This window comes from Desmodus rotundus, chromosome 5, assembly GCF_022682495.2.
Source record: "Desmodus rotundus isolate HL8 chromosome 5, HLdesRot8A.1, whole genome shotgun sequence".
Lineage (NCBI taxonomy): Eukaryota > Metazoa > Chordata > Mammalia > Chiroptera > Phyllostomidae > Desmodus > Desmodus rotundus.
The window spans coordinates 77,129,878-77,151,841 of record NC_071391.1 but is presented as its reverse complement, the minus strand read 5'-3'; the positions used below and the strand labels follow the sequence as shown (position 1 = coordinate 77,151,841).

The following is a 21,964-nucleotide window of genomic DNA, read 5'->3' as shown; positions in this document are numbered from 1 at the left end:
ACTATATCTCAAGGCTGAGATGATTTCACTGGAGAATTCTACTGGAGGTGGAAATCACTGGAGAAGGCAGGGAGCAGGGAGAAAATCCCAAATCAGAACTAGAGATTAGAAGTGGCTTGCCCTCCTTGCAAAGGGAGGGGCTGTCGGAGAAAGGCTATAGCCCCAGGCAGAGCCTCGTGACGTGGCCAAAGGGAGCTGGCACAGGGCATGCGGCACTGCACACTTTGCCGCCTTGCTAATCATGGCTGCTGGAAGAGGAGCAAAGGCAAATGTGGCTGACGCTGGCCCTCATTGGTTGAAAAGCTGGACACTCCCACTGGCTACCGGAGCACATGTAATTCTGGCAGGGGACTTTTAAACAGAAGGTGGGCAGAAGCTCACTCTCTTGGCTCTTGGCCTCTTGGCTGCTTGGCCTTTTGGCTTCTTATACTCTTGCTTTTTTCCCATACAGGCAGGAGCGGCAGACACTGGGTCCAGCTGGGGCTTAGGCCCTGCACAGTTGGAAGCCAGCTTTCGGAGGCAGGGTCCCACGCTGGAATGTATGCCTCACCGGGCTCCAGCCCTTGGGATGCTACAACCCAGTGCAGCATGGCACACGGGTCCTGGACTGCTTCCACTCTCTCACCCTGAGAGCAGCATATGGAGGTATGATCTGGGAAGTTCCTCGAAGATGGAGCTTGCCCTGCACAACCATCTGGAGTGATCTGGCAGCGCACCCCAGACCCTGAGAGAGAGAGAGCGCTGTTATGAGATAATGGTAACTCTGAAACCCCCAAGTGCATATCCTAGAAAGAATGGAGACCGGCTTGCATGGCCAGCTTAAGTCCCAAAAGGGCAGATAAACAGTAACGGGGAACTTTGGGGCGTGGCTTTGGGTTGCAATATCTTTGGGAACAAGGGAGGTTTTACATCCTGTGGAAGAGAGGGGCTCAGAACAGGAATGCTCCCAGCCCCCGCAAATTGGGAACCCTGTTAATAAAAACCTATTTCCTTATCCACAAATCTTTGTGTTATGTGCATACATGGCAACAAGCAGCCAGACCCCATGCTACCTGGTTACAAACGTACAAATTGAAAAAGAAGGAATAAAACAATTCTTATGCACATATGACATGATTGCCTATCTAGATATTAAAAATAATATTTTAAAAAAGATTTTAAATTTTATTGGAGGGATTTACTAATTTAACATTAAGTGAAATGAGAAGAATATAACATTTTAAATGTGTATATGCACACACATGTGACATTACCTTTGTTAAAAATATATTAAAACCCTAAAAAATGCACATGTCAAAAAAATGTTGTAATTGCCCTGTAGTGGAGGGATCGTTGGTAAATTTCTTTTTTACTTCTTGACATTTTCTAGTACTAATTTTTTTTACAACTATGGATAAATATTACTAAACTGCATGAGTATTCTAGTCATTGTTTTCGATTTTGTTTTCCTAAATTTTTCTTTGGTATCCTTTTCAAATTATAAAGAGGATCTTTATCACAGTGGAGCTCAGCAGTACATGGATAAACCAATTTAGAAACAGTATTTAGTCACCTAGAAGCACTTAACACAAGAAACATGTTCTAGGTATCAGTCATTTTAATATGTCCTGAGGAAATAAAAATAAATAAGACATGGAAACTGCTCTTAAGGAGTTCACTGCATATTAGGCAAATAAATTCTGTTACAAGCCAGACTATAATTTAGTTTTAGAGTAATAAAGGTTTAAACAAAATGCTAAGGAAAGCTGTGGAGAGAGACATAAATTCTAACTGCAAAGACTGGAGATTTCAAAAAAGAGAAGCTGTGAAAGCAACGCTATTATACATAAACTGTATTTGGTATGCGAAGATCTGACGGTAATGATGAGTTTGACGATGATATCTAACAGTAAGTACTGATTGCTATCCGGATATATTTGTTTGTTTTAAACATACATTATCTCATTTACTCTTTACAATGGCTTTATGGAGTAGAGACCATTATTATTTCACTTTTACACATGAGGAAACTGAAATTTAGAAATACCCAGCAAGCTGTCCTAGGTCATATAACTTGTATATACGTGAGCTGAGATTCAGAACAAATCTAAGTGATTTTAGGGTTCATAACTTAATTAGTAAATGGCATAAGTGCAAATGTATAGAAGAAGACTTGGAAAAATCACCACTGTGGACCTTAAGGAAAAAGATACCTACCAGAAAGTTATCCTGCTGGCTTAACTGGGCTCAAATTTAAGAAACAGCCTAGAAGCCATCTCTACACAGTTCCCTCTCATGCAAACTGCACTTTAGGGAGCAGCTTGCACTGAACTACTTGCTTCTGCACTGAACTGCACTGTGTTCCCTGTCATCTAAGCCCTTCATAGAGGAGTTCCCTGTCCAATCGGATCTGTGCAGTTATATTCCCACCCACCCCCCAGTGACTTCATCTACCAATCAGAAGGCTCCATTCTGACCAATCAGGAGAGTGCCTTTTGGACCAATGAAACTGTGACGATTTGGAGTACTCATTGGCATCAGGATGGACCAATCAGGGACCAGGGGTGGGGACTTCTGTCTGTGTGAACCAGCTCCCTTCTGACTCCGGAGTGAACTTTCCCTTTTCACTGAGGACTGAAGGCTGTGTTTCCCCTGCTGAAACTAAAACACCAAAGATGTCTCACCGAGATAGGAGCTGACCAGCACAGGAGCAGAGCAGAACAGAGAAGGGCAGAGCAGAGCTGTCTAGCTGGAAGGGGTCTTGCCCCACGGCTGCCCAACAGCTGTACTGTATTGCAATTGAGCTGTTAGCACTGCATAAATTTTCCATCTTCACCGCACCCCAAATTGGGAATTCCTTTTGGCATAGAACTGACACAAATGACAATGGGATGACAGTACTTACTTATGGGTCAGTGTGATCCATAGATTAAACACAAATAAAGTAGAACCCCATAGATTAGAACAAACCATGAAAACCGAGATGTGGTCACTTCACTTGCTAATATAATTGTCTCCCTGCATTCAAATACTTGAAGTACAGGAGATGCGAAGTATAGCATACAACAAGTATTTAATATTGTAAACTAAATATTTTAATGTGGTGTACTATGTGTGTTCACGGATTCTAATGCCTCTGTCCAAGTTAAAATTATCCACTAAAATAAAACCCGTCCTGAGATTTTAAGCATCTTCCGCAATCAGCTCAAGCCATTACTAGGTGACGCTAATTCAGAGTGCCTAGTTCTGTGTTTTCTCCAAATTGAGTGATCAGTTAGTGCTTAAAGATGGTGAATGCTTCGGCATGATTGATGATTTGCTCACAACTGAACTGATAATTAGATATCAAGGTCAAGCGCTTTACCTCCAGAGTGTTAAATATTTAACAAACAGGTTAATTTGATACGTCTCCTATTTTTGGCCATGAAATTTAGATCTTCACTTTATGCTCAGTAAGTCACATAAAAATGTCCTTTTTATAGAGAAATGCTAGATCAGAAGTTGGTTCAACTGTCACTTCTAAGACAGATTCCTCACTTAATTCCCTTGCTGTCAGTGCGTCTTCCAAACTGATGTGTGAACCTCTGGAGGGAATTCCGAAGGCTCTGTCATGTTACCGCCTGGGCACTTGCGGCCCGCCTGTGGGAAACCTGAGCACTTTCCTCTTTTCGGTTTGTGCATATTCTCACTCCCGCTTCCCCCTGGCTGTCAACAGCAGGGGCCCTGAAAGATTTATTCTAGCATATTTCATTTCATTTTCAGGGGAAAAAATGACCCTGTAACTTTCTGAGTTTCAAGTCCAGTAGGAAATGGTTCACCTTTCCATCACTCCCCACTACGTCAATTATGCCCTTCCCGCTGGAGGGGGTGATGACTCACCATTAAACACAGCTGTTCCCAACTGCAGTCTTGTTATAAATAGGCTAGTGGCTGTGTTAATTGGACAGATTTTTAAAAAATATTTGCCAAAAAAAGAGTAAACAGAAACAAGCAGAGCTTAGAAAATGTAAATTGAAAGGAAAACACAAAAGGCCTTTTCTCACTTGATTGGAAGAGGGCTTTGTCCTGCTACTGGGGTGAGCTGACAGCCGGCCCTGCTCCTCTGCTCCCAAATGAGTCACCACACATTTGCTTCATTTTTAGGGCAGAACACCAGGCTCCGGCAGTACCCAGTTCTGTTGTTAACCCAATGATTCTCGACCTGCTTTAAGATTACTGGGAGCTTTACAAACATGCTCAGGCATCCATTTTGGGCCTCTTGAGCCCCCATTCTGAAGTTGTAGTGAACAAAACAGAAAGACTGAACAGGCATCACAAATTCAATGAGCCAGGAAGTCCATGTAAATAAGCAGCATTTTTCAAAGCCTCAAAGAATTATTTTTTCTTTCATTTTTCTTTAAACATGTAACCTTCTAGGGCTACCTTTTAGTTTTTTTTAACGTTAGAGAAACATGAATACATAACAAGTAATTAACACTCTTTTTAATTCCATCCTAAGCAAAATTATAAGGCAAGCATTTATTATCAACGACAGCTAACACTTGGGTTGATGATAGAAATGCAATGGGAAACAGTGAGGACTCTGGTAAACTGGAGAGCGCAAGGGATAGACTTCATACGATAGATACTGCAGTATGCTATGCTGTGCTCTACTGTTAATACTGAAGCTGAATTCCCACCGATTGGTTTTGTGCAAGAAACCGAGGTCATATCTCTCAATTTTCTAAAAGAAGTTAGACATTCAAGGCACAAGTAGAGCAGCTTAATTTTAAAATGTTGGCAATTAATTGACAAAATTAAAACATTATGTGGGCCCACATAAAGCCAGCAAAATATGAACTTAGGCCCTATTTTGGACCTAAAAATACAAACTAGCGGGGGATGCCAGTTCAAAAACTCAGGGAAACTGCACACAATAATAGACTTTAAAGCTGGGCCTGGGGCCCTGGCTGGTGTAGCTCAGTGGATTGAGTACCGGCCTGCAAACCAAAAGGTCCCAGCTTGGTTACCAGCCAGGGTACACGCCTGGGTTGTGGGCCAGGTCCACAGTTGGGGGCATGTGAGAGGCAGCCATGCAACTGATGTTTCTTTCCCTCTTTCTCCCTCTCTCCCCCTTTCTCCAAAAATAAATAAATAAAATCTTAAAAAAAATTTTTTTTAAGTTAGAACTGGGTTCAGGTCTCCCGTCTATCACTTACTGGTCAATGCCTGACAAGTCGTAAGTGCTCAATAAATGTGACTACTATGACTATTTCACTATCTTTCTTTTCTAATAATTTGAGTCCTTACATTGATTTTTTTTTCATTTTAGGATTTTAATATTTACCTGGAATCTAAGTAATTGAACAATACAGACAACCAGATATGACTATACATTTTAATACATTCCACACATGATGTTTATGAAAAGAGATGAACAGTAGCAAGGATTTATTCAAACAAGCCTCTTGCAGGGTAGGTATTAGTGTTAGTAGGGATCTGTCATTCCTACCTCTCATTCCTTTCACATCCACAATCAAGTAAGAAGGACCATTTCCATAATGACTGCTGCCTCGCCAAGGCCTAACATTCAATATATTTTAGAACATCAATTCAAAATAGTGAATAATGCTAACTATTTTAGCATTAACTGTATTTGTTGTGCTCTTAATAGTTTCAGCAACAATTAAAATTTCACTATTGCTAAATATTTGGTTAAATAAGCAAATAATCCCCACACCTTATGGATAAATAGAAACTGATGCATTCACTTTAATTTTTAAAGTGCACTTTTCCTATATAAGTTTCTCTGAAGAAGAAGCCACAGCACAAAATTTCATATGTATCAGGTTTCTTTCTGAACCCAATAGGATATTTAAGAATAGATCCAAGAAAAATAGTCAAACCACCCTGAAGTTTTCTTCTACGTCCTGGTTGAGAGGTTGGTGTAGTTTAAAGTCTGAAGCTTTACGAACAATAGTATTCAGGGAGCAAGAGTACTTAGAGACCCCGGATCTTAGAATGAGAGGGGTAGCCTCCACCAAGGGTGGGGCAGAGGAGACTCAGACAGTGTGGTCTTGCTCACACCCCTCACTAAACCAAGCACCTAAATTTCCACCCTCACGGACATCATTCTCTTCCCTCTCTTGCCTAGGTTCCTGAATCAACCTCTTCACTTAATCCCTGCTACACTTTCCCTATAAGCACTACAGTAGTCAAAGGGACCCTTCTCAAACAATCATATTTTGCTGCCATTTTTGAAATCCTTCAAGATTCCTGTATCAGCCTTACAAGAAAGTTTCAACCTCATCAGTTCCGGGCTCCGACCTGGCTTCCTCACCTCACTCCCTATCTTACACACTGAGCTTCATTCATATCTACCATTTCTATTTTCCTCAAAATCTCTATGAATTCTTGTGGTCACTCCTAAACTTTAAAAGTCCCACATCCCCTTGAAGCATTCCTAAGCTCTGTTTCCCCTTCCCTTTATCCTCATCATTCCTGTTTCTATTTCAGGTTTTGGATTATACATATTTCCTTCAGAAAACAATGTTTTCGCTCATCCTTCCTGTAGTACCTAGCACTAATTTAGACATATCATTTATTTAATGCTATTTCTATTCCCAGTTCATCTTCTCTACTGGATTGTAAGCTTTGTGGACAGATACAATGTCTATATTATTCCCCCAGTGCCTACCCTAGAGCCTGGAGCATAGAAGTATTTAATACATGTTCGTCGAATAAATGTACATTAATAATATTGACTTTCTCAGTGGCCAGGACCATATGAGAATGTGGAAGTTGTATTTAATGTATGTCTTCACTTCACAGGCTTTTGTTTACAAGCTATGAAGCTTAATATCAAAGTTATATTCTGAAAACAATTCCTTTTAAGGATAGAGATATTTACAGTCTTCCAAGTGCTTTCTGGGCCGTGATTTCTCACAGAAACTCTAAGAGCAAGTTAGAATGGTTGCTCTTACCCCCACATAATAGTTAACAGAATTGAGGTTCAAAGGGGCCATGTGACTTTATTAAGAGAATACAAACTGTGGAGCAAGTTCTGAAACTCAGATCTTCCATTTCTAAGACCATTTTTTTTCCTTAGAGCAATGCATGGAATTTTCCTTGCTCACTATTTTTGTTTTCTTTTTTTGTTTGTTTGTTTGGGGGATACGTGCATCTGTACCAGGAGCAGCTCATCTCCCTTCTCAATTATGTCTGAATTAAGTGATGCTAAATTGAGTGTTCGGAGGGCACACATGAAATCAGAGACGAGCAAGGCAATCAAGATGTTCTACGTGACAGCAGGAGGTGTTCTGGAATCTGAAGCTCGCCAGAGGAAATCTACAAAGTGGGGAGCCACATGCAGAAAATTTAACCTCCTCCCTGCAAAGAGTCTCCGTGCGTCCACAAACTCCCTTTCCTCATGACTTCATAGACAACTCAGTTTTATAAACACATCCTGAAGGTAAAAACACTTGCAAGTGTACCTAAGGCTCTCATTTGTTCATTTGACTAATATTTATGTAAATACTCTGGTGTATACACTGGGGACCTAAATAGATAAATGAGGTAATTTCTGCTTTAGGAGAGGTCATATTCTAGTGGGGAGATGGACTACAGGTAGGATGAATAGTCAGAGATGGTGATACCTGTTACCAGGTAAATAAAGTGAGTATGATGCAGAATAGGGTCGGGATGTTCTTCAGATGAAAAGCTTCTCTGAAGGGGTGACATCTAGGTGGAAATCTGTCAGGTGAACAGGAACCTGGGCGAGCAATATGAGAGGAAATACATTCCAAGTAGACCGAAGAGCAACTGAAGAACACTGAAGCAGAACAGAGCAACTTAGCTTTCCCTTGTACATCGCAATGTTGGCCCAGGTCATTGGGAAGGGCAGGAGAGAAAGACTTTTCTTTCTTCCAATATGGAAGCAACTTATTTCTGAGACTTTGGATAGGAATAGTGAGTGCAGTGATTACTTCCTGTGCTTTATTCCCTAGTTCATTTTCCTGTGTGCCTCCACATTATGTTCCTTGGGAAGACACTCAGTACTCATTCACTTTTCCAAATACCTACATCTATGCAGTTACATGGATTTGAGCTGTAAGATACACAGGCATACCTGAAAGACTCAGGTGCATCCTCTGTGTCTCACAAATAGAACTTAGTTTCAAAAACTTCAAGAAAGCATGCCATTTGGAGGAATAAAAGAAAAAGCAAATAATTCATCTGTACTTAAATAACTTCAGGCCGCATCTGTTTAGTTAACTTTTCATGTAATAGGCTCCTTAAATTCTTTAGGAGCACTGATCCTCTCACCTTTAATGGTATACAAGTCAAGGCATCCTGGAAGAGAGTTTTCCTTAAGAGGAGTCAGTTTTCTGGGACATGGAACATTACAGGAGCTGAGAAGAACAGGAGCTGTTCTCAGAAGCTGAGAACATCACAGCTATAATTTCCTCACAGGTAATTTTAGATAACAAAGAGCTTAGATTTTCTGCATCCTATGTTAAGTCAAAAGAATGTTAACATTTCAAAGTTCGTTTTTAAATATTCAGTGTTCATGGTTCACAAGACGCCATTATCTGAATTATTGGTTGGCCAAAAAAGTCCATTCAATTGATTTCCATAAAATAAAAGGCACATTTTCCATTTTCACCAATAACTGTATTGATGTGGGTATTTTGAGTATGTTGGCTATCTCTCATGTGGTATAACATTGATTGTTCTCAATTAATGTCTCAATTTAATTGTTATCAACCTCAACTGGTCTGCTTGACCGTGGAGCATTGTTCAGCAAGAAATCTCCAGCAAGAAACCACAAGCTATTTTTGACACATTCGATCAGTCACAGCACCTTCTCCATATACTGCACAAATCTTTTTTGTCCGTTTCAGTTGAGTTTTTACTTTTCTTGAAATAATAAAGTGTACTATGCCAAAAATGTTGCATATTTTCTTCCATCTTCAATAGTAAAATGGCTACACAAAAATTCACCAATTTTGATAATTTTTTTAAATGCATGGTGATATGACAGCTATCAGAATACAATCTAACAAAATTGTTTCAAATGAAGTTAAAGACAACTATGTGCTAACACCATCTTACTGGGGGGGAAAAAAAACCAAACTTTTTTGCCAACCCAATATTTACTCAAATGGATTCAATTTCTAAATAATAAGAAAATATGATACAACTAAAAAGTGTAAGTGTCAGTGTTGTACTTGGTTACAACAAGGTACCATTTCAAACTCTGCATCCTAAAGAGACCTATTCTGGTTAGTTTCATTACTATATATCAGAGCCATTTATAATACTGTAGCCTCTCCTGGCTAGCAAGGCCATTCTAACAGTTGTGTATCCAAACTTTTAGGACAGTCAGTGATCCGTCACCCCCTACTGATTTTAATCATATTCACTTCAGGAAACTATTTGCCTTGGGATTCTTCAGTTTGTTGCAATGCTATGATTTACTCCACGAGACAAAATATCCATTTATACTCTGCCAGAAAAGCCTCTGGGGGAAAAATGTGATAAATATCACATTGTTTCCATACCTAAATCAAAATTTTCATCCTTTAAACATGTCAAGTCTTCATAATATACAAGACAAACAAAAAATATTTAATATATTCTTCAAAACTCTAGATACAAAGCATAAATTTGTAAGTGTGTTGAAGAAGTTGTAGGAAACACTTGTCTGTTTACTTCATCCTCATACAATCCTGCAAATCCGTATCGTTATTCTCAATAAGGCAGAAAAACAAGCTACAGAAACTCAAGTACAGTATCAAGGTTACACTACAGGAAGAAGCCTGTACTGGTTCTCATTACTCCAAATAGCTTACCATGTAAATAGGGAGAAAATACAAAAGGAAACCCCACAAAAAATAATAAAAATCATGTATTGACAAGTGTAGAAATAATATTGATAGGAGCAAGAATGCAGATATTCTTAGAATCCCCATCTGCTCCTCCCTGCCCCAGAGTGATGAATTTTGATAGACTTTTTGTTCTCTGGGAAACCCCAACTATTGATAGGCACATAAAGAAATCCCTTGGTAAATTTTATTCTCAGTGCTGGCAATAATTTTTTCCCTCACTTAAGATACCTGTCCATTGAGACCCTACCTCCTGGTAGGCACAGGGTCCTGACAAGACATTTTATTTATCTAATAATATCCAGCATCTAGCTTAATACTGTAAAGGAACCATTTCTCATTTCTCATGGTTCTTTGGGTTGCCTAGGCTAAGCTGGTTGGTTCTTCTGCTCCATGTGACTTCAGCAATGTGCTGAGTCACCTGGGGGGCTATGCAGCTGGACTGGCAGGAGATCCGGGCTCTCAGCTGGGAGTTCATATGGGCAAATTAACAGGAGTAACATGGCTTCTGCATGTAGCATGGGCGTCTCACAGAAGGGATGCTGGGTTCTAAGGGGCATCATCCAGATAGTAAGCATTTCAAAAGGAAGCTGCCAGCTTTCTCATGCCTAGGCTTAGAAGTCCCGGTATGCCATTTTCTTGCTTTCTGTTGGCTAGTCCAGATTTAGGGAGAAGGAAAAAAGCTCTGTCTCTGAATGAGACCATCAGCATGAACATACAGAGGGGAAAATTGCTGGAGGCCGTCTTTGGAGTGAAGCTCCCAAACAAGGTCCCCAAAGCCTTTCCATTATAGCTTTTTTTTCTTTGGTAGAAAGAGAAGCTATAAGATATGACCATTTAAGAATGTCTCCCAAACCTTTCCATTGGGGTATACTTGGTAAATATTATACACACTGAATGTGAAATTGTCCTATTGATAGAGAGCCAAGAATTATTATGAGCACATAAATATTATGGGAGACTTTTTGGAGGAGATGAGATTTTGAGCTTAATGTGATTAAAATGGTATATACAGATTGAACCACCTCAGAAAAATAATACTTACTTTATGTTTTTATAATACAAGCAAACCAGTGTGTGATCTGTAATAGTGTTATTTGCCCAAGTGGATGTTTTAAGCATAGAAAAAGCAGTGACTCTGTGTGTCTGAGTTTTATTGTAAAGACAAGCTTATAGCAAATTAGACAGACTATACTTTAAGGTTCTGTTTTTAGGTTGATTCTTATAAAGCCCTATGAATTAATCTGTATCAAAGCTTTAGTGGTAACCAAATAACATATTCGTGACAGATGGCAGACCAGATGACTGAATATGCATTACTTTGGTGCCTTGCCAAGTAACTTTTAAATACACAACCATGGGTTTATAGAGTGTATTACATTCACAGTAAAATAAAACTAAGAAATATCTACAGATGCCAAAAGAGTATCTTCTGTGGTAAAAAAAAACATTGGACAATGCAACATAGCATATATCTTCATAACGATTCCATATGGTTACAAAAAAGTTGTGACCTGAGGCTGCGTGAGCACAGTGTTAGCATTCTGATAGGATGAGGCAGATCTGGAATGCCACGCAGGTGTGGAGCAAGCATGGTTTCAGAAACAGCCAGGTATAAGAGCCAAGAATGGGGCAGGGGGCAAAAAACGTATAAAATTACCCATGGTGGATACTTTCAAGCATATTCAACCTCATGTCTTTAAGAAACAGATGCTCTGCACAGAGAAAGGGTAAGAAATATCTTTGTTGCGGTACAATTAGTTTTTGTTTTTAAACAGCTATTTAAAAAGTCCAACAGAGTTGAGGTTATCATTAAAATTATTACTGTTTTGTTAAAGATCAGGTAGGATTAGAGAGGACACATGCAGTTGGGTGGGAAGAGCCCCTGCTGGTTCTGTGGCTGTCAGGGCAGTGCTGTGGATTACACATTCATTCAGAGGACACACAGGAGGGAGAAGGGCTGCAGCAGGGAGGAGGTCAGTCATGGGTCTGCAGGGAACTCCACACAAGACAGATCCTTCCACACTTCCCTGGTGCGGTCCTTGTGCCTCCTCTGGAATGTAAGTCCACCAGAGGACAACGTTCCCATCACTCCTTATCCACTGCAATCCCTATCCACACACTCACTCCCTCCTCTCGGGAGGTGCTGTGGAGGCTGACAGCAGTCTGTCTCTGTGGCCAACACACACACTGGTTTGGCTAGAGAGCTTGTGTGTGGCTGACTGGGAAGGATACACAGGATAGCCTTATTCTAACCCTTCAGGTTTGTCAGGAGTGCTGTGTCTCTTCCCCAGTACAAGTCAGATGCTCTTAAATATATTATAAATCCTACGGCAAATGAGGACTCAACCCTGGATCCAACAATATCAGCAATTCGTTGCTCACTCAGGTCACAACTCTGTGTAAAGTCCCAGTCTAGTGGGTGCATGTGAAAAAGCTGTGTTTCATCAGCTGTCTCTCTGCAGGACTTCAGGCCTGTTACAGTGGAAAGACAGAGGGAGAAGTTTGTGAGTTTGACCAGAGATGGACACCTGGGCTGCTGCCACATACACAGTGCGGACAGAAGCCCAAATCAAGGCCATCTCACTGCCTGGCTTTAGCACTTAGAATGGTCTAAGAACCTTGGCCTTTGAGTTTGCTATTTATGGGACGGTTGGGTGTGGGGAGCATCCAGTTTAACATAAGAAAAACTAATAAAAACCTTCAGTATGAAACTGCCTTTCCATTCTTCCTGTTGGAAGGCTCAGCAAGGCAAACTGTGTCTCATCTCCTCCTTCCTCCAGGCCCCGTGCATAGTCCCAGTAAGGGAAGCTGGCAGCCAGCCGCAGCATCTGAGTCCCCCATGAGGGATTGCTTGGGACTGGTCCCCCAGCTCACCACTGGAGGAAAACAGCCAGAGAGCAAGCATTCAGAGAGAACAGAGGGGAGACAGAAGGAGAAGGAAGTGATCTCAAATGCAGTACAAGGTGGGCAGTTCACCACACAGGGATCACATCTGGTTCTGAGTTTAATCAGAGGCTGGGTAAACTGGAGACTCAAGAGTTCTCACTCACGTCAGCAGCTCCTTTTTGGCTGGGCCTCTAAAAGCTGGCTGACCAGAAAACTCTCCCAAGAAATGCAACATAGGAGAGTAGGACTTGTAGCAAATACGCCAAAGTTCCAGTCATTCTGTTCCCACAGGAGAAAACCTTAGTTCCTGAACACAAGATTGACTCACTCTCAGGAATCTTCTCTCATAGATAGGTGAGATCATTATTCTCATTTGGTGGCTGAGGAGGACTTGAAAGAAGGAGAAGTTATAAGATTTGCTTCTCACAGGGCTGAGATGAGACTGCACTTCAGGATCTCTGATCAGAGCCCATCTCTTCAGAAGGGTTTTCCCCTGACTCTTCCACCTAAAATAACCCCTTCTCTAGTCAGTCCATCAAAATAATTTTCTTTATATCATTTGTCACTGAGGTGGTTTAGTAGGAAGCTCAGAAAATTCCTTGGCAAGTGGAATGAGGAAACTGAGACAGATAGTTAAACGGCTGGACAATTTAGAGTCAGATAATAAATCGAAAGATCTTGTCTCCTCTAACCAAAGACATTTAGGAGCAAATGGTTTCCACACTCCAGACTGTGCGGGAGCAGAGCTGCCTCAGCCCCAGTCCCTGTTCTATGACATTCTTTAAAGGTGAAGCTCACCAGAGAATGACTCTGACCCCTCTATAAGTTCATTTCATGCGTCAGCACATTAAAGAATGCACCTGGAAAGCTGATGAATATTCTGAGCTCCTACCCTAGGAACTTCCTTAAAATTTCTACCTTTAGAAAACAGACAAAAACACTTAAGACAAAAACCCATTGCACACTGTCTTTTGGGCATGCCCATGCCTTCCCCTCCTTTTTTCCTCAAGCATGTATCTTTGCTTTCTTTCTCCTAAGCTCTAAAGCAGTGGTTCCCAACGTTTTTGGCACCAGGGACCAGTTTTGTGGAAGGCAGGGTCAGGGGACAGCAGATAGGTGGTGGAGCTCAGGTGAGTTTTGCTTGCCCACTGTGGATGGGGTGGATAGAGTGTGTGGATGAGGGGGAGACAGTAGGCAGAACTCAGGTGAGCCTTGCTCCTGGCTTGGTTCCTAACAGGCTGTGGACTGGCACTGGTCCATGGCCTAAGGGTTGGGGACCTGTTCTCTGAAGGTTCCCAGGAGACTTGCAACTGGGGAAGCAGTGGGCAGGGGCAACTTGTCCTGGGCCAATTCCCTGAACCTGTCTTCAAGGGCCCTCCTTTTTTCTCTGTAGCTTGTTTCCTGAGTCCAGACAGCCCGGCTGGCTCACTTCTTCTGCCACTGTGACCTTCTTTCTAATGGGCTGAGGCACTCAAGTCTTCGTCATGTTTCCAAAGGACCAAGGCACCTCCAACTAGGCTTACTCCTGTTGCTATGATCTTACTTCTTCTATCTTAAGCCCTTCCTTTGTTTCACTGTCCCCAACTTTAATAAATGGACTGTTATAATCACCTGGATTCATCTTGTGAAATCTTTCCTGTACAAATTGAAAACCTCACACATTCCAGATCATGTCAGGACAGACCTGCCTTGGTCCTCCTCTATTTCCAGTGATATCACTATTTGATATGCTCTTTTTATTTGTTTATTTGTTATTTCCTTCTGCTAAATGTAAATGTCAAGAGAAGTGTGTCCTTATTTGTCTCTTTCACTGCTTTCTCCCAACTCCTAGAACAGGTCCTAGAAAAAAGTAAACATTCAGTAAATATGTTTCATTTTTCCCTTCCATTGTTTTTCACATATATATTTATATATATTTGCAATGACCTTGTATATAAAATCTCTACATTTTTTTCTATCAAATATCATATGCATTTATTCATGTAGCCATACAACCTTTATAATGATAAATTTAATGACTGCTTAGTATTCTTTCTGAGTGCCAGAAGCACTGTTATTTCTGAATATATACTTTATTCCTATTTTGTATATTATTATGCTAAAATGTATGGTAAACATAATTTAGTGTCTCTTTGCATATGATTTTACCCTCTTTTGCACTGTTTTCTTAGAATAAATAAGATGACTAAATTAATGGGTTTAAACATTTTTATGATCCTTGATTCAGACCAATTTCTTTAAGAAACAGTTGTAACAACTTAGCTTGATGCAGATTCCAGCCTGTAGGGTCTATGTGTTGTGGCTGTGACGACCAAATTCACAAGGACTACAGAAGTCCTGTGGAGAAAAAGGGATGGCATGGCCACTCTCTAAGTGAGAAGAGTGCCCTGACCCCTGCGTGGACAGGCTTTTATTGCTTTTCCGGCACTTTACATCAGGATGGTCCTCATTTACTATGCACAGGTTCACTTTAGATGATTACCTTTTACAGATAACAAAGGAAAAGGAAGTTGCTAATCCCTACAGAGAGAAAGGATATTTGCAAATGCAAAGGAAAAAGTGGTTGAACTGGTTACACTTGTCCTTAGGAGGTTTAGCACAGATTTTAGGAAGTTACTTTAAAGATACGCAGTAAACATTTGCTGCCTCAATTCAGGGTGAGGGAGTTTTAGCAAAAAGTAAGCCTCAAAGCAGCCTAGGTACAATGCAGGCCTGATTCTCCATGGGAAAACCTATCAGTGGGCTTGGTTCCTGTGTGCCAACTCATTCCCCATTGGTTTTCTGAGTCAGGGGCTGGGCTATATTTGCCATGCCACGTGGAACGGTTCTTTATATTAACTGACAGGTTACGATGCAAATTTCTTTCCCAAAAGCATTCACAGCTTAGTAGATGGTTTTATTTCTGCAATGTTTGTCTTCTCAACCATCTCCACCAATGAGGCCAGAGACACATCCGTTCCATTCCTCTGTGTGACAGTGGAGCAACATTAGGTGTTGAGAAGGTCATACCTAAGTTATGACCGGAGGCCTCCCTGTTGAAAACAAAAAGATTTAGAGCTCTTAAGAAGGGGAAATCATATGGGGACACATTTCCAGAGGCAAAAATAGCTACCAGATAATAGGAGATGAGAGGTGGCAATTACAAAGAAATGCCCATCCTGGGCTGCCCACATAGCTTCACAACTGGGAGAAAATTTCCAAGCTTCGCAAGAGCACTTGTAAGAGATACAAGATAAATGTTTTCACATTTTTTATCCTACATTCCATCAATTGTCTTAATCTTGAATGACATTCCAAGAGGATACCTTACCAGGCCTCCCTGTTAAGAGCCAACCGTGTAAAGTGTGAGTGTTTGCATTTACCATGGGGCTTAGTGCTTGAAGTTGTTCTGTGAATGTACATTACCTTTCCTCTGAGGGCCAAGAAGGGCTTCTTATAGGTTGATTGTTTTTTCCTGGGTGCATTAGGGAGTAGAAAGGCATAATTGTCTCCATTCTTCATGTTTGTTGAAATGAACTTAGACAGCCAAAAATGCTAGCTAGTGTTTAGATCCTTCTATTCTTGAGTTTCAGTCCAGGATGCATTTTATTCCACTTCATTTAAATTTTATTACAGAATCATCAGTCCTAAAAATTTCCTATTTCTAAACCTCATCACTCTTGTTTAATTGCCTTCTCTTGGAGCAAAACAGTGACTACAATGGTAATTTGTAATACTTGACATGTTGAATGATGCTGCCTATTGAATAAGCTACAAGCTTCTTCAATCTCATATAAAATAACTATTTTGTTTAATCCACATGTAGCTAATTTTTTGGCATAACAGATACAGTTTTTCTTGAATTCTATAAATTTATACTTTCAGTGATTTTTCATTGATTTTCTTTTACTATCTAATAACATGTCCAATTTTATAATTTAATGTTGATTAACAGTTCATCAATGTAAAAATACATCTTTCCAATCTGCTGCAAGCCAGAGTCTGAGTATTTCCTTTTCCCCCTTCTAAGTGTGAACCATTTATCTGTCCCTCTTTTAGGCCGTGTATCAACTATTTAGACAGGATTCAGTATCAGACATTAGAGATTTAGAAAATCCTAGAGGTCTTACATTTTATCCTTACTTGCTCTTAAAATTACAAACTGACCATCAAATGGAAATAACATCTTTAATTCCTTTTCCTTTTTGCTTGCTTATTTTACCAACAGAGAGGTTTCAGATATTTATATTGAAAAGGGATACTAATGCTGAAAAATATTTAGAACATTAGCTTATCACAGCTTGTGCTTCTCCTGCTATTTAAGTTACATATCAATAACGAGTTCTAATAAAATTTATTTCAGGCATGTCACAGCACAATAAAAAATTTCCATTACTATACAGTAGCTATGATCATCTGACTAGAGTTCAGTTTGACAGCATAAAGTCAGCTAGTTAAAAGGAAATGCTTTTGCTTATACTTGTTTTTACTGATTTTCAAAATCTTTACTTCTCTTCCTTTTCCCCTTCCTCTCTCCCATCTTTACTTACCTTATACCTTCTTAGAGCTTCATACATTTACTGGCTCAATGGCTTTTTAGTGCTTAAATGACTTTCTACTCATAAGATGCGAAAGGAAAGAACTCATTGTTTCCACATGAAAAAAAAATACCGATTTAGTTTTCAAAGAGTCTAAATTAACATCCGACTCTAAGGAGGCAGCTCACTTGAACCACACATTTGAGTCATGGACAAATAGTGCTCAGAACCCATGAAATCAACAGCTAAATGAGCAGGAACAGATCTGAAGACAATGAATGGTGTCTGGAAAAGGGCTGAGAGTAGTTGGACTTTCCATCCTTTTCCTGATTTCTTTCCTGCTGAAGGTGCTCTGACAGGTCTGATGGGCAGCAATGGGCATCCAGCAGATGAACAGGAGAAGATTTAAAATTATTCTGCCTCTTTGTTAAATGTGAAATTGATGGCACTTTGAGTAGTAATGAATAAGCAATTTGTAAGACCATTAAGCTAGACTATTCTATATTTTCAAGCAACTACAAAATAAGTTCTATAAATGGAGCAAAAGAGAAAGATCTGTAGCATGTGTAACTATTCTTTTTAAACTCGCTTCCCTAATTATTGGCATTTCATGTGACCTCTGCAAATATATCTGGGAAATAATTTTAGTTTTGGAGTTAGTTAGGCCCATGCACTTTGTACTTTTAGAACCATTTACTTCTCCCTCGTAGCATTCATCGACACTGCACTCCCATGGCTGTTCGATGGCTTGCTGCCTCTCTAGGCTCTGAGATCTTCGGGCAGAGAATATATGCTTTGTCATATTTGCTGCTTTATCTCCAGCTCTGAGCCCCAGTGGGCCAGACTTAAATATTTTTAACAGATAAACAGAAGATTGAATAAATGAGTAAGTATGTAGTTGAAAGTTCAGCCCACATCTTGAAGTCATGGGATTTCCACAGAGCCCATGAAATCTACTGTCACACAAATAAGGATGAAATACACACACACACACACACACACAAATCTGTCACCTGCAAACTCAAACATGTTATCTTTAATCAGAACAAATATTTTTCCTTAAAAGCTTGTTTCTCATTATGTGTATACATATTTCAACACAGGTGCATCTAGAATATTGTTTTACGCACAATTCCCGAATTCTGTAACAATTTACCCAGAATTTCAACATGGGAGCAGCTAGATAAATTTTAGATAAGAACCTTGCCTTTTTTCCCTTGTAATATCATAGAACTCGTGCTTTAACTACAAAGTTTCCAATCTATATTGATCCTGGGTTCATATGTTTGCTAGGTCTGAAAAATTAAAAACGTGTTTCTACACTGCTGGTGGTGATAGAAATTAAGCACCAGCTGGGCTTGTGAGTCAATGGTTAAGAATTACTGCAGCCGGGTATCATGGCATAATTCCAGCTGTAAGATTAATTACATATAATAAGCACTCAGCTCAGCGTAATCTGAAGGTTTTCTCTGAGGGGTTTCAGAAATGAGGGAGGAAAGTTTAAAACAAACCAAGTTGAAGGAGTCCATCTTTAGCTGACCACCACTGATGCTGTAACGTTCCTGTTTATAACAGGCTGTACCTTTCCAAAAGGAGTGTTGAAAACATGCTGGATGCAAAACAATGCTGTTTGTCTGACCCAGTCAGCGCAGTCCGTGAAGAGAGATTAAAAGCAGCATTGAATACGGAAGAGCTGATTAGAAGTCCCAGATTTGCTTCTTTGCGTATTTTATGAGTCTGAACAACTGCTAAACACCTTTGAACCACTAAAAACCTTTGAGCTTAATTTAGCCCATGCATTTCTCAGAACCTGAACTTTGTGACTAGCTGGCTGACCTTGAGCACATTACTTAGCCCTCTATGACTGTTTCCTTACCTGTAAAATGGGGATACTTAGACTTCCTGCCTCAGAGTGCTGTTGCGACGATTGAATGAAATACTTGTATAGCACTTAGAACAGAGACTAGATACAATAAACATCCCACAAACAGCCATTACTATCATTTATATTATACATTCTTTTTGAACATTCTGTTTTTTACATAGGTTCAAAGTAAATCAAAACCTGATAATTTAATTTATTTATGTAGGCAAAATTTAGAGTCAGTGGTGGCCCATAGTTCCCCCCTCACCCCTAGTCCATCTGCCTTAAACCTTCATGCAATATGTTAGAGAACCTCAGGCCACTATTTTAGTCTGTTAGGGCTACCATAACAAAGTACCACAGATTGGGTGATTTCAACACCAGAAATTAATTTTATCACTATTCTGTTGTCTAGAAGTTCAAGATCAAGTTGTCAGCAAGGTTGGTGTTTTTGAAGGCCTCTCTCCTTGGCTTTCAGATATCTGTCTTCTAGTATCTTCACATGGTCTTTCCTCTAAGCATGTCTGTGTCCTAACCTCCTCTTCTTATAAGGACACCAGTCGTATTAGATTAAAGTTCACCCTAAAGATCTCATTTTAACCTAACCAATTCTTTAAATACCTTATCTCCCAGTGTGGTTACATTCTGTAATACTGAGGTTAAGACTTCAACATATGAACTTTAGGGGGCACAATTCAGCCCATAAAAATTGCTAAATTTAGTTCAGCTATTAGTCTCTGGCCTCTCTTTCAAGTCAGCCCTGGTAAGCATTGAATTCTCTCCCTGTTGTTTGTGTCTTGGAAGGGGACAGGTGTGGGAGGGTAAGCTCAATCACTAAGGACAGCACAGAGACCCACCCTCCAAAGGATGGATTGTTTCCTATGAGCACATTTCAATGACAGAAAGCTAAGTGTAGAGTAAATGAAATAGAGAAATTAAGTTCACTTTCCCTCAACCAATAGAAACTGCATTTCTGTCCCAACATCCATCCCTTAAAGGTCAGCTTCCAAACAGGTTTCTAGAGACCACGAACCAGGCTTCATTGTGTCAGTGTCAGAAGCTTGCCATGGTATTTCACATTTCCCTAAGCCCCCTGGGGGCAAGTCCGCCAGTGCCCAGGAAATGACAAACCTGGAAATGACCTAAGTGTCTATTAATGGATGAATGGATAAAGAATATGTGTGTGTGCATACATATCACATTTTATATTATATTTTATATATTACGTATATCACATTATGCTAAGTGAAATAGATCAGGCAGAGAAGGACAAATAGCATATGATCTCTTTTACTGTAAAATGAAAACAAATAACCCAGCTCATAGATAAAAAGAACATAATAGTGGTGGACAGAGGCAGGGCTGGGTCTGGGAAAAACAGGTGAACTGTTTTTGTTGTTTTTAATTTAAGTAATTTTTTTTAAATTGACAAATGTGATGAATTACATGTTGATATAAAGGACTAGTCCCTCTCTTCGGGAGCTTGGCTCTGAGATTCAGCTGAGGCCAGTGTAGGTGGTTCTTTATGTGCTCCTTCTGTCTCAGATGTGCCCTTGGCCTCCCCTTTGTCTTGCTACTACCACCTCTTCCTTGCTGCCACTCTGAGGGTTCGTGGTCCCAATGACTGGGCTGCTGGGGTCCCGCTCCTCACTCCTATCAGGAAGATGCTGAAATGCTTAGCAGGGTTTACGTACAGCAAGTTCACCCCAGTGGAGCTTTATTCCATTGTTCTGGGCACTTCTTTTCCTCATGAGGTAGGAGGTCTGAGCACCATCTCGAGGCAGCTCAGCCACCCTGGAGAAAGCTGTTTACTAGTAGCTAGCCCAGTATTATGCAAGTCCATGCTTTAGGCAGATAGTGTTCATCTAAATTTCCTTTCTGGGAATGAGTGGAGGATAATGAATGAAAGGTATACAGGCCTTGGAATTCAAATAACTGAGTAAACTCTGGTTGTTCCATTTTATTTCTTTTTTGAATAAGTCATTGGCATGAGCCTATTATGTTCTCTGCAGCTGTGATCTTGAATAACATAAATCCCCTGTACCTCAGTTTTTCATCCACAAAATAAGAACATAATTACTTCCTTGTGCAGTTCTTATAAGAATTGAATGGGACAAGGAATGGAAAAGCCTTGGCTTATACAGTAGATTCTCAATAAATGGTTATTATTATCACTATTATCCTCAGGTTAATGAAGAGTATCAACAGATAGACTGATAAAACTTTGTACTAGACACACCATCTCATCATCGCTGGTCCTAATCTCATTTCGGTGAGATCTTTTCTTAAGATTTCCTCAAACATATCTCATTCCTTCACTCAACGTACAGATTTTGACTTTACACTGTGCCCCAGGCACACAGCCAGGCCCAAGGGATACGACAGTGAACAAAAAAAGGCATAGTCCCTGAAAGCAAGAGTCTTATAGTGATGTGGGAAAGACAGAGAATGAACGCGTGACCCTGGGCATACTACATGCTTTGCACAAGTATGCAGTTCTTTGGGAGTCTGCACCAATGGGACTCGACTGCTGAGTAACAGGAGCCACTGCCAGGCGGCACCTTTGGCTATGTAATAGAATCAGTTAGGAAAACATCTACGGTCTCCAAACTGTGTACTAATACTAGTATGAGAAGTCCAGCTAAGCGATCAGCATTCCTGCAGTGGATTCAGCTTTCTGGATATTCCCACGATTTGGGTACATTCTGTCCAAAGTGACACTGATTGGAAAGGCATGTCCTGTCACTCCTGGGAATATGTGTTGTTGTTTCATGAGATTTGGCTTCCAGAAAAGAAATGAGAAAAACCTGACATGGCCTTTTGTTATGAGAATATTTTTCCAGGCCCAT

The 21,964-nt window shown here is 40.3% G+C and overlaps 1 pseudogene; it reads left to right on the top strand.

Annotated features, from left to right (window-relative positions):
- Positions 1-241: 241 nt before the first annotated feature.
- The window catches only part of LOC112314267 (eukaryotic translation initiation factor 3 subunit M-like), a 190,291-nt pseudogene continuing 168,568 nt past the window's right edge, over positions 242-21,964 (top strand).